Raw genomic sequence first — 13,695 nt, 5'->3', positions numbered from 1 at the left:
TTTCTTTCTTTCTTTCTTTCTTTCTTTCTTTCTTTCTTTCTTCTTTCCTTCCTTCCTTCCTTCCTTCCTTCCTTCCTTCCTTCCTTCCTTCCTTCCTTCTTTCCTTCCTTCCTTCCTTCCTTCTTCTTTGACTTATTTATTTATTTTAATGGGAGAACTTGCAGGGGGAGGAGCAGAGAGACTCCTGAAACTGACTGTCTGCAGCACACGTTAGCCCCATTGAGGGCTAGATGCCAGGACCCTGAGATCATGACCTGAGCCAAAATCAAGAGTCAGCTGCTTAATCACAGGTGCCCCAGTGCTGGATTCTTCTGTGGGCTAGAGGGAGGCTTCTTTCCTTGCTGGTTCTCTTACATGTTTGATAGCATCAGTATTGAGTCTGACCAGATCCCCAAGGAAGCCCATTGGGAAGGTGGCTGAGCCAGTGTTTTCACTCTGGAATACACTTAAGTTTATTGAAAGGATCATATTCTATCATTGACTATCCTTTACTTAGATGGCATTTCTGAATGTACATTTTCAGAAATTATTTTGAAGATTGAACATCATGAAAAAAAAAGCTATTTTTAGGATATTATGTTCGATTTCCAAAAGCAGTGGAATAATCACGTGAACTAGATATTTCCATAATGAAATAGCAAATTTTGAAAATGACTAAATTTTATATAAATGCAATAGTTTTGAATGGCCTTGGGGAAAAGTAAGAAATTATTTCAAAATGTTAATGACATTGAAACATCTTTTGACCTTTTAGAATTTGTTTATTTTCTGAAGTTTCTTTAGTAAATGTATTTTATTTTATTTTTAAAAATTTAACTAGAATAGAATATTCCAAAATGGGGAAGCATTGCAGCATGCAGTTCCGAGCAAGGACTTTGGGATGCAGGCCATTGCAGGCTAGGTTCCTTGGACAAAACCCTTTTGCCCAATAGCTTATTAGTAAAGGGAGGTAAGAATACCTGCTTCATGGTGTTGCTGAGAGGGTCACATTGAAACATCCTCAAAGCCCTTAGTACTTTGCCTATGAAATGATATTAACTATTACTTTCATATCATCATTAATAAATGTACTGTTTTTCAAGTAGAAGAATACAAAATCCAAATTGGAACATTCTCATAAGATTTTTAAAAAAAGAACATTTTTACTGTGAAGGTTATAACCACCAGTTTTTAACTAAATAGGTAATTAAAGCTCTTTCTTTTTAAGTATTTGGTGATCCAACTTATGGTGTTTTCCCATATACAAAGTTAGTAATGGTTCTAGTTTCTTTTTGGATCATCTAAAGTAAGCAAATTTCTATAGAAATACAGATAAAAAGATATGATTCTTGCTTCTGTTTGCTTCCAGTATTACTTATTCATTTTGTCTTGGAATTAAAGCAATGGAAAGTTGGACATCATTGGTTTCATTGTTCACAGACAAGTTTTCCTGCTTACTCTGTGACCTTGAACACATCCTACCTCTCTCTCTGCCTCTGGACCAGTGAGGGAGCTTTCATCTACTAAGGAGATGAAAAGCTCCTGCAAATGCCCTTCAACAATAGCACATCAGAGGCAGAATAGGTCCAGAGTTGCTGTATTCAGTGGCTCACCGACAGCATCTGAGATCTAGGTTTTCTCCCCAACCATCTGTCCTGTCATCTTCAGTGTCTCAGTTTGGTTCTCATCTTTTCCCCCTCATGCACACGAGTTGGCACTACAGGACCAGGCATTACACACAGATGTAACAAACTCCCATGGAGAGACAATGAATGTATCTTTTCCGTTTTATCCTTCATATAAGACTGAGAAACTCTTTCCCACAAATCCTCACCCCCAGGATTTTTTTGACATGACATGGGTCATAACTGGGTCACTTATCACTCCAGCCAGTAACTGGCAAGACTAGTGCCATTGCTCTGATTGGCTAAAGCAGAGTGAGATCCGCTATGGGTTAGACTAATCTGGGTTTACCCCTGAGCTAGAGATGGTGGGCTTTTCCCCGAAGGTTGGATATGTGGATAAAATTTTGTTCAGGAGTTAATGTACTTAGGTAACAATGCACAGTATCTACTAAAGCCTTAATTTCTTTAGCCCGTAAAGTGGGGGAAATACCAATTCTATCTAAGTCACGGTATTTTTTTTTTTTTTAGAGTAAATGAAACAATGTTAGTACTTGCACTTGTAAGCAGGCCCATAACTCTGAAATGAACAGCGATGCTTTGGGGATGAGCTTGATGTTCTTTAGCCAGTTATGTTTAACTCTAGGCTTTTTCTTCACCTGCTTTCCCACTGTTCAGAGCTCTTACATAGCTGACTACACTGACGTCCACAATAATCACATTCCAACTCCATGTGATGGTAAGAAACATCTACATGACTTCTAATCCCCTTCCTTCTTTAAATTCTTTTAAGTCTTCTGGGAGCCATTAATAAAGTAGGGAAAAAATACAATATCAAATATGTATACTATCAAGATTCATTTTATGAAGGGACTCAACAAAAGGCAAGTTTATTCATGTTGTAAAACTACCATGTATTCCTTCTTTCTGAATATGTAAAAGGAGAACTCAGAGGGCTGTGGTTTAGCATGCATGCTTTCTTACCAAACACTTTTCTCACTCCCTTGTTCTGGCCACTTTGGGGTGAAATCTTTTATGCAAATGTGATCCACCAAGAAGGACTGATTTGTCCTCAGGCCTCAGCCAGTGTCCATTCTCTTATGCCCTAGGATTTGTTTCCTAGCGGCCTCTGGTCCTGTGGTTGAGGCTCATTGCCAATTCAGTTCTAACACAAGAGCACTTTCCCTTTTTTTCTCAGGTTTTATTTTCCTTTGCATTTATCTGTGCTTCCATCAATGCAAAATACTGAAAGGTTCGAATTGATTTTCCTTCTTGAAACATGAAAGGTCTGTTTTTCAAACTTCAGTATTTCCTAAGGAAATATCTCTGATCAATATGTGCAAGAATTAAAGAGAAACTCTAAACTCCCCCTCTGATTGTCAGTAACTCAAAGCAACCTGTTTACCCACTTGGATTCTTCCCAGCAGAAAATGTTAACAATTGTAATTATCACCATTATGCAATATGTTCAATTGTACAATCAATATAATTGTCAAATGGAAATTATACAATAAATATAATTGCTGCTTTACTCCTGTGCAGTATTTCACTGGCACTTCACATTTATTTTGTCCTTTAATTAGTAACAGGTGTAATTACAGTACTGTGCTCAGAGCTGAAGCTGAGTAATTGGCAGGAGTGGGCACAGGCCATGGCTATTGAGAGGGGCCCCGCATGACTCATTCTCTGCTGGGTTTGCCTGAGGACACCACACAGCCCACAGAGCAGCCCAAAGTCAAGAAGACCGGTGGGCGCTTTTAGTGTAAAATCCAGGTCAAGAATGCTCTGCAGTCCCTGAGACACACTACTTTTCCAACCCTCTCTCTTGAATTCCAGCACCCCGTTGGACCTATTCTTTGTCCATCTAGATGAATGTATTCATTCATTCATTTAATAAGTATTTATTGAGCACTATTTGCATGCCAGGTACTATTCTGTGTGGAGGGGATATTCAGGGAATAGAGAAGCACAAAGCTTACAATCTAGTGGATAAAAGCAGGGACCACAGAAAAAACAAACCAAGAGATAAGAAATTTATGGTGAGAAGTGCTAGGAAGAAAAACTACTATAACATAATAATGTGTTTTGATGAGGTGGTCAGGGAACCTTTCCAAGACATGACATTTGACGTGAGATGTTAATGATGAAACAGGCTATTCGGGCAGGGGTTGTGGCAACTGCAGAGACTCTTAAGGGGAACAGGCTTAGGAACAAGCTGATAGTATTCAGGGGGTGAGGAGGAAAGAGAAAGAAAGAGAGACAGAGGCAAAGACAGAAATGCAAGGTGTGCTGGAAGAAATCAATAGAAAGGGGATTACATTTTAGGGGGTCTTTAGGTTATAAGAAGGGATTTGATATTCTAAGTGCAATGGGAATCTAGTGGAGGGTTTGGCGCAGTGTTGTGGCACACATTGATTTACATGGACCATTCTACCTGCTATATAGTAAAATACATGGTAGTGGAGCAAGCATTGAAAGAGACCAGATGGGAGAAACTCCAGGTAGGAGTTGCCAGTTGCTCAACCTAGAATGGTACCAGTGGAGAAAGAAAGAATGTAGTGATTAAGAAATATATATATTTGAAAAAATATATATATATATATTTGGAGAGTAGAGTGGCCATTATCTGCTAATGGAGTTGGTATGAATGATGAGACAAAGACTGAAATCCCTAATGGCTCTAGGCTTTTGGCTTGGAACTAAGTGAGATGGGGATGTCTGGGGAAAACAAACTGAAACAGTTTTAAGAGTAGGAAAACATACTCATTCCATTGGAAATGCCATTAGACATCCAGGTAGCCATTTGGATAAATACCCTGAAGGGAGCAGTCATTACTGTAGACATAAATATGAGACTCAACAATACTGAGATGGAATTACTCATGGACCAGGGTGTGATAAATAGCAGAGACAGAGGAGGTCCCAGGGTTGAACTGTGAGTGGTTGCAACATTTAGAAGTTCCATGATGAGGAAGAGTCAGAAAAAAAAAAATCAGAAAGAGCTTCCAGTGAGGTAGAAGGAAAACTAGAAAACTCTGGATGCTACTCCATCCAAGAGAGGATAAGAATAGAGGGCTTTTAACTATGTGAGATATCGCTGACATGCTAAGATGAAAGAAAAGACATGGTCTTTGGACTTGACAGTGTGGAGGCTGCCATTGACCTTGTCAGAACAATTTTAGTGGAGTGACTGGGATGCAAGTGTACATGTGGGTTGAAGGTAAAATGTGAGGTGAGGAAATACAGACATCATGCACAGATGACTTTGGGGGAGTGCTATGACAAAGAGCAAGAAGCCCGGCTGTAGGTGGAGGGATACCAGGGTCAAAGAAAGGCTATTGGATATTTTTGTATGCAGAAAAGTATGCATGATGAGAAATGGATGCTGCAAGGTGGGAGGTGAATTTCTATGGGAACAAAGTCCTTGAGTAGATGAGACATGAAATCCAGAGTGTAAGTGAAGGGACTGCCTCCAGCAGGAACAGAGGCTTGTGTTCCTTGCGGTAAGAGGGAAAGCGAGAGTGTGGGCACAGATTCAGGAAGGTCAGTCCATGTGGTAGTGGGAGGACTGTTGCTGCCTCCCAGGAGTTCGTGATCTGAAGGAGAGAGACACGTCGTGCACATCTCCCTGCGTGAGTCAGACAGCGGTCTGAGCACAGAGAAGCAAGTGCCGTGGGAGGGCAGGGGTGGGAAGACTTATCCTCCAAAGTTTGACAGAAGAGGTAGTGTTTGACTTGGGTTTTTAATAACACATGCAATTATACTATTATTTGACTTTGACACCAACACATTTTAGGGCACTTTCTCTAGAAGACTGCCTGGTCAAGGAAGACCCAGGTTGATCTTTTATTCTTGGGGATCATGTCCTTCCCCCAAACACTGCAGACTGTCTCAGGCATCACTGCCTTCTCAAATGCCCTCTCTCCTCAGTCTTTGGCTAAATTTTAATTATCTTTCAAGGCTAAGTTGAAGTGTCACCTCTTCCAGAAAGCCTTCCCAATCTATCGCCAGCCCCCTATCAAGTTGAGTTAGCTTTCTTCCTGCGTGTAGGTGGGGCAGGGAGAGGGATTCCTATCTCTTCGATGTGTTAGGATGGGCGTTGGTCTGATCCACATGGTTGAAAGAGCTCAGGTGAGAGAAAGCTCAGAGTTCCAGAGGGCTCGGTTGAAGGCTGCTAGAATAGGACTGTATTTGCCGTCCTGGAAAAAGTGCTTTTTTGTGTCTCTGTATGTGTAGTAGAGTCTAGCCTTGTACATGACTTTGGTCAAAGATCATATTTTTGCTTATGATGAACAAACAAGCAGTTAAGAATCACAAGGAAAACCTTCAGTTTAGAGGTCAAAAATCCCACTTGATTGCCAAGTATGGGTCATTTTGGGTGGGACTCAAGTACTATCAGCACCCTCTCTACAGCCCAGGGATGGAGCTTTTTATGAGCATGGCCTCTGATAGGAATGTACAGGGCAGAAACTTTGTCTTGAAAACAGTCTTAAACCACTAAGAAAGGCTACAGCTCTTAATCTGAAGATCCCCAGAACCTGCGAATATGTCATGTTGCAAGAGATGATGAGATAAGGTTGCTTGCTCATCCCCTGATACTGAATGGAGAAATGTTCCTGGATTTTGTATGGGACCAATGCAATCATAAAAGTCCTTAAAAGTAAAGAGGGAAGCAAGAAAGTCTGTGTCAGAGGGATGTAGCGTTAAAAGGACTTGACCAGCTATTGTTGGCTTTGAAGATGGAACACAGCCACAAGTCAAGGAATGTGGGCAGCCTCTAGAAACTTGAAAGGCAAGAAAATGGGTATGTCCCTAGAGCCTCCAGGAGGAACACAGTTCTGCCGACACCTTGATTTTAGCTCAGTGAGAGCTGTTTTGGATTTATGACTTGCAGGATTGTTAAGATAATAAATTTGTGTGTTTCAAACCACCAGATGTATGGTGACTTGTTACAGCAGCAATAGAAGAGTAATGCACCCTGTGATGAGCCTCCATGCCTGAATCTGAAAATGCTTGGAAAACCCACACATAGTAACAAAGTATAAATAGGTGACAAGGTGAAAACCCAGGAGTCATATACCAAATGTTTTGCATTATTATATCAGCACTCTTCCAAGTTAGCCGGTACTGACTACATAGCAATTTTCAGACATAAGGCCCCAGAGACTGTTTCCTCAGCTTGACAATGGGGGTAGTAAAAAACTCATATGTTGTGGAAGAGATGTGAATAAGATGATGTACTCAAAATGATTTGGTAAACTCTACATTTTCCTCTCAAATCTCTGGGATAATTTTAATGAACTTACGTAGCATTAAAAAGTATACTGGCCTGCGAGACAGAAAAACTGGGTTCATGCCTCAGGTCTGCCCGCTGTGACCTTCTTACAAAACCCATTTAGCCTTTGTGGAGGCTTCTTTATCTCATTGGTAAAATATGGATATAACGGCCTATTCATCTATGCTGAAAGATAATCATAAAAGCAAATGTACTTTATACATAATGAAGGCGTTGCACATGCAAAGAATTATCATTTTGAGATGGTCAGACTCTTTCCGACCAGATAGAAGATCAAATATTGTTCTCTCCTAAATGAGCTACAGTGAGTGAGTGATGAGGAAGATGGTAGAAGGCAGGTGTGGGTTTGTCCATACAATCAGCAGGTCCTTTCTCCAGCCGCTGTGTCCAGAAGTCAGTCCCTCTCCAGACTGAATTGCTCAGGTTTTAAGACAACCCCAGTAGTCTTGAGTAGAAAGGCTCTTGGGAATCATTCTTCCATATTTTAGTTGATTTCTGGAAATGTTGTAGCTACCCCAGATTCAGTTCTGTGGTTCAAGGTTCCAAACCCAATTCCCTGAGCTGTCCAGTGAATAGAAATAGAATTAAAAGGTTCTTGGATGTCAGAGAATGCATCTTAAGGATTTAAGAAAATTCTGTCCATCTTGAAAGGAGGCTGTGAGTCTAGGACTCAGGATGAGAATGGCCAACCACATTCATCACAGCTTCAGGGAAGCAGAAACCCCACTGATTCTTTTGACTGTTCTGCCTTCAGCATACTGCACAGCAGGAGTCACATAGCAAATGCTCAGTGAAGGAATGAATGCATTTTTTTTTCTATTATATAAAGGAAATGTGCCCTTTTAAAAAAAAATGTGGGTCTTCTTTTCAAGGAACTTGGTGAGTTCAGTGGGTCACCTTCCTATGAGTTCTCTGAGTTTTCATTTCTGCGATATGAAGGCTCCAGAGTGCTTTCTGTGTGGAACCATGTGCCAGGCACACAACCCTCCTACACAAGACCCAAAATTGTTCTGCAAAGAAGGGAAGTATGTAAAATTTGGTTATATATATAAAGTGCTTAGAATAGTGCACAGAACATAGTCCCATGTAGTTGCTGTTTTTATTATTCTCGGTGATCTGGTGTGGGCTTATTTGTCTTCTGATTGATAATTTTACTCTCAATCCATGTTTTGAATATTGTCCCATCTCTCCCCACCCCCCAAACGGGAATGCTATGCTTAAAATCAGAAGGAAAGTATATTATCCTAGATAAACAACACTGGATTCCAAAACGGTGCATGAAGAACCATGTAATATTCATCTAAGCTAATACTAGAAAAAGAAAGGCTGTTCTAGAACTTACGCAATTCCTGATAAACTTGAGAAGCAAAAAAATGCTCTTGAGATCTTTAGGGTGTTAGTATTTTCCTTTTTAGAAAAAAATTGTCTCTAATTCTTTAGTCCCCAAATATGCAATTATTATAAACAAAACGGAAGCAGTAACTAAACTGTTCCTTGATATAATGGCTTTGTTTAAATTGCTCTTGAAATCTTAAAATATTATTCGTAACATGAAATTGATGTAATCTGATCAAAAGAGAGGACATTTAATTAAAAATGTGTAAGGCATCTTGAGTTGAAAATCAGTGAATATTTTGTACACGGTAACTGATGTTACCTTATGAAAATAAAATCTTACATACTTGTTCCATTAAAAGCCTCTGCTTCTAATCACTTAGCTATCATGAGGCTATCACTTTGCTATCACTTTATAGTCATTGAAAATATGGGGAAGGAATCCCTGACAACATTAGTTGAAGAAACACACAGCTTATCTGACTACTTTCAGGACGTTTCAGATGCAATATGGGAGAAGAAGATATATAAATGCTATTTCCCTGGGTTGCAGATCAAACAAAGGGCAGATTTTTTATCTTTGCAACAGTTCCTAGGGGAAAAACAAAATAAAAGATGGTTTAGAAAGAGAGAATAACATTTGTAATTCTTGGTTGTCTTATTAGTAAGAAAGAGAAATTCTTGACGGAGAGGTAACATTACCACATGTGCTATTTGAGTGGGATGTATTTCCAGGATTCAGTGCAAAGAGAGGAGATTTAAAAACCCCAAACTTCTTATACCATCAGTCTTTATCAACCTACATTAACTTGGAGAAAGGCCATTATTTCTGAGGTCAAAAAAAAAAAGTTGGTTTATTCATTCATTCACTTGCTCATTCATTTACTCTTTCTTCTAGTTTGAATTTATAGATTATTAGTTGGGTGTGAGGGCCTTTTTCTAACTAATATTTCACACAACTTAAGAAAGGATAAATAAAGGTATGTATTAATTATATCACTAATCTATTAATCTATTCATTTATTCTTTAAACCCTATTATAGTGTATAATGCCAAGCTTCTCAAACCTAAACCAAAAATATGGAATAAATTTGTAGGACTTTCTGGAATCTTCTCTCTAATTCTGGGATGTTGGTTGCAGCTGTGCTTAGTTCTCCGTGTTCAGACATGTTTCAGGACCCGATTCACTGAATATAGTTGGTAGTCTAAGTGTGTACGTTGGGAAACGCTTTCCTATGAACATTTAAATGAACAGATAAACTGGTCTATCTTTTAATGCACCAATTTTTTATGCAAATGTATACTTGAGACCCTTAAAATCACTCTTCTTACGTAGAAGTATTTTTAGGCATTTTATGTAAGACCTTGATTTTCTCATCTATTTGTACTTATGTTAATGTATATATGGCCAGACCACAAAGACAGTGATTTCTTACCTGGCAGGGTGATGTCTGACATGTCATATTAGGATCACTGCATATAAAACCAGGATTTAGATGGGGGTCAAGGAAGCAGTCTGTGCCTGCTGCCCACAACATTACAAGTTTTGCTGTATTAATCTAGTTTCCAAAGCGTACTTTCCTTCCTTCCTCCCTCCCTCCTTCTTTCCTTTCGTTCCTTTCCTTTCCTTTCCTTTTCCTTTTCCTTTTCCTTTTCCTTTCCAGACCAGTGCCCAGAATCCTGGTTATTGAATATGTATGTGTGCAGCTCTATGTGGAAGTGGAATAGAGGAAGGAACGCACTTCTGTCTTAGCACTTAGGAAATTATTGTGATGGTTGGTTTTAGTCCCCAAGTTTTAGTTCCTTATCTGCAAAATGGGACTAGAAAGCAGAAAAGGCGAGAGCATGGATATGTCCCTAGAATATTGGCAGACACACAGTTCTGCCAACACCTTGCTTTCCTTCTCTGCAAAAATGTCAGGAACTCATGTAGGTGCGGCAACTTCATGGTGAACAAAACAGAAGGTTGCAGAAGTGATGACAGTGTGCATTCATGGCTCTCTGCTTATACAACTCACCCTCTGTTAATAATACCACTCACATTGATTTGGCTGGTGGTGCTGAGGACCCAGCATTTATAGCAGTGGTTCAGGAATACTGACCCTTGTCCCCCGGCTGGGTCTTTCCTGACACACTGATATGCACTTCTCATTATTCATGCCCACCCAGTACCTAACACTGAGTGGATATTCGGATATTTGCATCCTTGTTAGAGGGAACCATTGATTATATTTGTTTTGTAGATAATGTTGTAATTAACAGATGGAAGAAGGTCAGAAAGAGGGCTAGGCTAAGGACCATGTGATGAGATTACTCAGCCTGCTGCTTATTTCTCAGAAGGAATGAAAGATTAGGGAAGTAGGAGGGGAGTGGGGTGGATTTCTTACCTTAGCTGTCAAATACTGTGTATCAACTGTGCGATCTAATTCTATCTTTACAGCCGTCCTTGAAGAAGTGGGAATAGAGAGGCAAGATGACTTTCCCAGCATCACACAGATAGTGCAGCGATGGCGTTAGGAAAGGAATTGGGCTCTGTTGGTCCCCAGAGCCCTTTCTCTGTCCTTATCTCCTGAGGTAAAACTGATAACTTCGTTTGAAGTAAACTTAAGACTCCGAGTTCAGAGCATCAGGGAAAGGCCTTGCAATATTCCTGTCCTGTTGCCACTGAAGGGGGGAAAAAAAAAGGATACCAATTTCATATTCAACTGAGCCAAGTTCAATTTCAGTTAAATGGTCTGAACTATAGGGCTGAGGTCCAGGGTGGACAGCTCGAGCTTGGCAAGATACAGTTGCAGTTACAAACACTGGAGCCAGAAGCTTGCAGAAAGACTTAGACTCCATGATCGGAAGACCTAGCCTACTTTCCTGGAGAGAAGTAGTTTAACAAATAGAATTTTGAATGTACTTTAGCCAAAAGTTATTGGTGTTTTAATATTGTTTAGGATGGTTTTGATTTCTCATAGGAGTAAAATCGCGAGTGATCTGAAATCATTCTGTCATGAATTGTCCATTCTTACTTGTGGCACTTGAATCCGCTCTCCAGGATTTCCAGGTGTATACTTGAGGTTAAAAAGAAAAATCTTAATGAAACCTACTGAAGGAGACCAATTAACTTCTTAAAGAATAGTGACCATTTTGATGGGAGGCTTTTTAAGTATGATTATTGAGAGGAAGACCTCCAAATAGGACTGATAAAGTTGTTTTTTTCAGCAGGGAACTGATAAAGGTGTTCTTAGAAAAGCAGTGTGAGAAGGAAACATAAACATAATTAACCAAGATACCTTTGAAAGGTAACTGTTATAAGAGGGAAACTATAGGACCACTTGCAGTAGATTTCTCTGTGATATGTATTAAGTGTCTTTTCTTGAGGAGATCCAAAGTGTATTTCACTTAAAATAAATGCAACATTAGTTCATTTATTCATTCATATTCAGATTTGCTAAGAATTTAGAGGATAGTGAGATATGAGTCATGCTCCATAGGAACATAGAGCTTATAGACCAAGGTGATTAACATATACTTATCAACATAGCAGTAAAGAAAGGGAAATAAAAAGGGGAATAAATATTTCTGAAGACCTTCTATGCTACCTAACAGGTATATATAATTGTTTTCATTTTAAAAAGGAAGAAACAGGTTTAGATGGGTAGTGCAGTCTGCCCAAGTTCACACAGGTATACAACTCAGATTTGATTTATTCTCATTTCAAAGTCAGGTAGCATTTGATATGTACATTGGAGATAGAGATGTTACAAATGGAATTTTAGAGTATGGTCATTCCTGAGTGGCAGCTTTTTGGGTTGAGGAACAAACAAAAGGGTATGTGGATCTTCATCAGTTTTCCCTGAGTGACAAGCATTTGAGAAATAGGAAGGAAACAAATACAAATGTCAAAGTTACCTTAAGCTTCACTGACCACTTTTGAGAGAACAGTTCCACATACACCTCTTTGTCTCCTTCAGTCAATGAATAGTTGCTACTAAGTGAACTCACATTCTTTTATATTGTGCAAGTCATCATCATTACTTGGAAACCATGTTGTCTACATATGTCTAGATAGAGCTAAGCTTCTTCTCTTCAGGATGCCCTGATTGAAGCCATGTGTATCATTGTTTGAATCAAAATCGGTAGTTTAAATGTTAAGATCTCAACCTAAGGGGATGGTAGATTCCTGTTTTTTACTGAACCCCTGTTGGTAGATGAAAAAGGCATAGTAGTATAAGAGGGATGGACAGTATGGGTCTGACTAGCAGGAAAACATACGCCATAAAAATTACTGAATGCTATTAGACAATATAAAAACTCATTCCTAAAAGTCCCTAGCCCAAAGCACACTTGTGGACAGCAAGCTGTTCATTTGACTGATATGTGATATACACAGAAGATGATGCATTAGATTAGATGGAAGCACATTGGGGAGGACATGAAGGTCAGTATGAAGATATTGGATTAACATGGAATAATTTGATTATTTTGAACAGAAAAAATAATAATAGCAGCTGTGTTTTAGAAAGACCATCTGTGAGTCATATGTAGGATGGATTGTAAAGAGGAGAGTAAAGACAGAGCCACCAGCCAGGAGGCTGTTGCCTAAATTCAAGCAAAGCTAGGAGAACATCAGATTAAGTCAGTCGTAATGGCAAAGGAGAACGGTAGTTGGATTCTAATGAGGATTTCATTTCCACAGAAGGGGGCAGCAGAGTAGAAGTAGAGGTAAGGCAGGAGGAAACCTCAAAAATGCCTTTCAGGATTTGAGCGTTAGAAATGCAGTTTGGTTTGGGTTTGGATATAATTGATATTTGAAAATGGAAGTAGCTTACTCTCTGCCACATAGTGATGGCAAGATACAGTTACTGTGGTAGGTCTGTTCACTGTTTCTGGAGACTTTTTACATGGTAGCATTGCTTAGAAATATGACTTTGTCTATAAATCAAGACCATAACCATCTTTCATGGGTGGCCAACGTGAACAAAGATCATAAGAGATACATGCAATCAATAGGTAAAATTTATAAATTATAATACACATAAAATAATGAATGTGCATGTGTTTAACCACTATTTCCTTTTACGTTATCCGTCCATAGGAAATCAAATCATAGGAATCAAAAGCAGAATATTCCTTGGTGAACAAGGAATCAGAACAATGAAAGTTGAATGGGCCACATATTTAACAATAGCTGGGTACATTCATCTGCCCACAGAAATGGCCTTGCCAGGATGACAAACAATTGAAATCTCTCCATTAAGTCTCCATTGTCCTGCATTGGTCAAGATTGGCTGGGTTATGCTATGGTAATAAGCAATAATGGTTTAAAAGTAGAAGGGTTCCTTGTTGCCAAAGCTACATGTCGATTGCACATTGGCTCTCTGTCTGGTCCCTGTTATATTTACTCCATGATTAGTGTGATGGAAAGCTTCCATCTAGATCACTGCTGGTTTACAGTGGCAGAGAAGAGACACA

The 13,695-nt window shown here is 39.3% G+C and overlaps 1 protein-coding gene across 10 annotated transcripts in view; it reads left to right on the top strand.

The window, feature by feature from the left end:
* Window positions 1-13,695, top strand: part of NRG3 (neuregulin 3) — a 1,135,127-nt gene that overhangs the window by 337,205 nt on the left and 784,227 nt on the right. The gene's annotated exons all lie outside the window — the stretch shown is intronic.

The sequence above is a fragment of the Callorhinus ursinus genome, unplaced genomic scaffold (assembly GCF_003265705.2).
Source record: "Callorhinus ursinus isolate GAN/ISIS: 27379988/994484 unplaced genomic scaffold, GSC_fseal_2.0 scaffold31, whole genome shotgun sequence".
NCBI classification, from domain to species: domain Eukaryota; kingdom Metazoa; phylum Chordata; class Mammalia; order Carnivora; family Otariidae; genus Callorhinus; species Callorhinus ursinus.
Note: the sequence above shows the minus strand (reverse complement) of the source record. Positions and strands in the feature narration are given on the sequence as shown.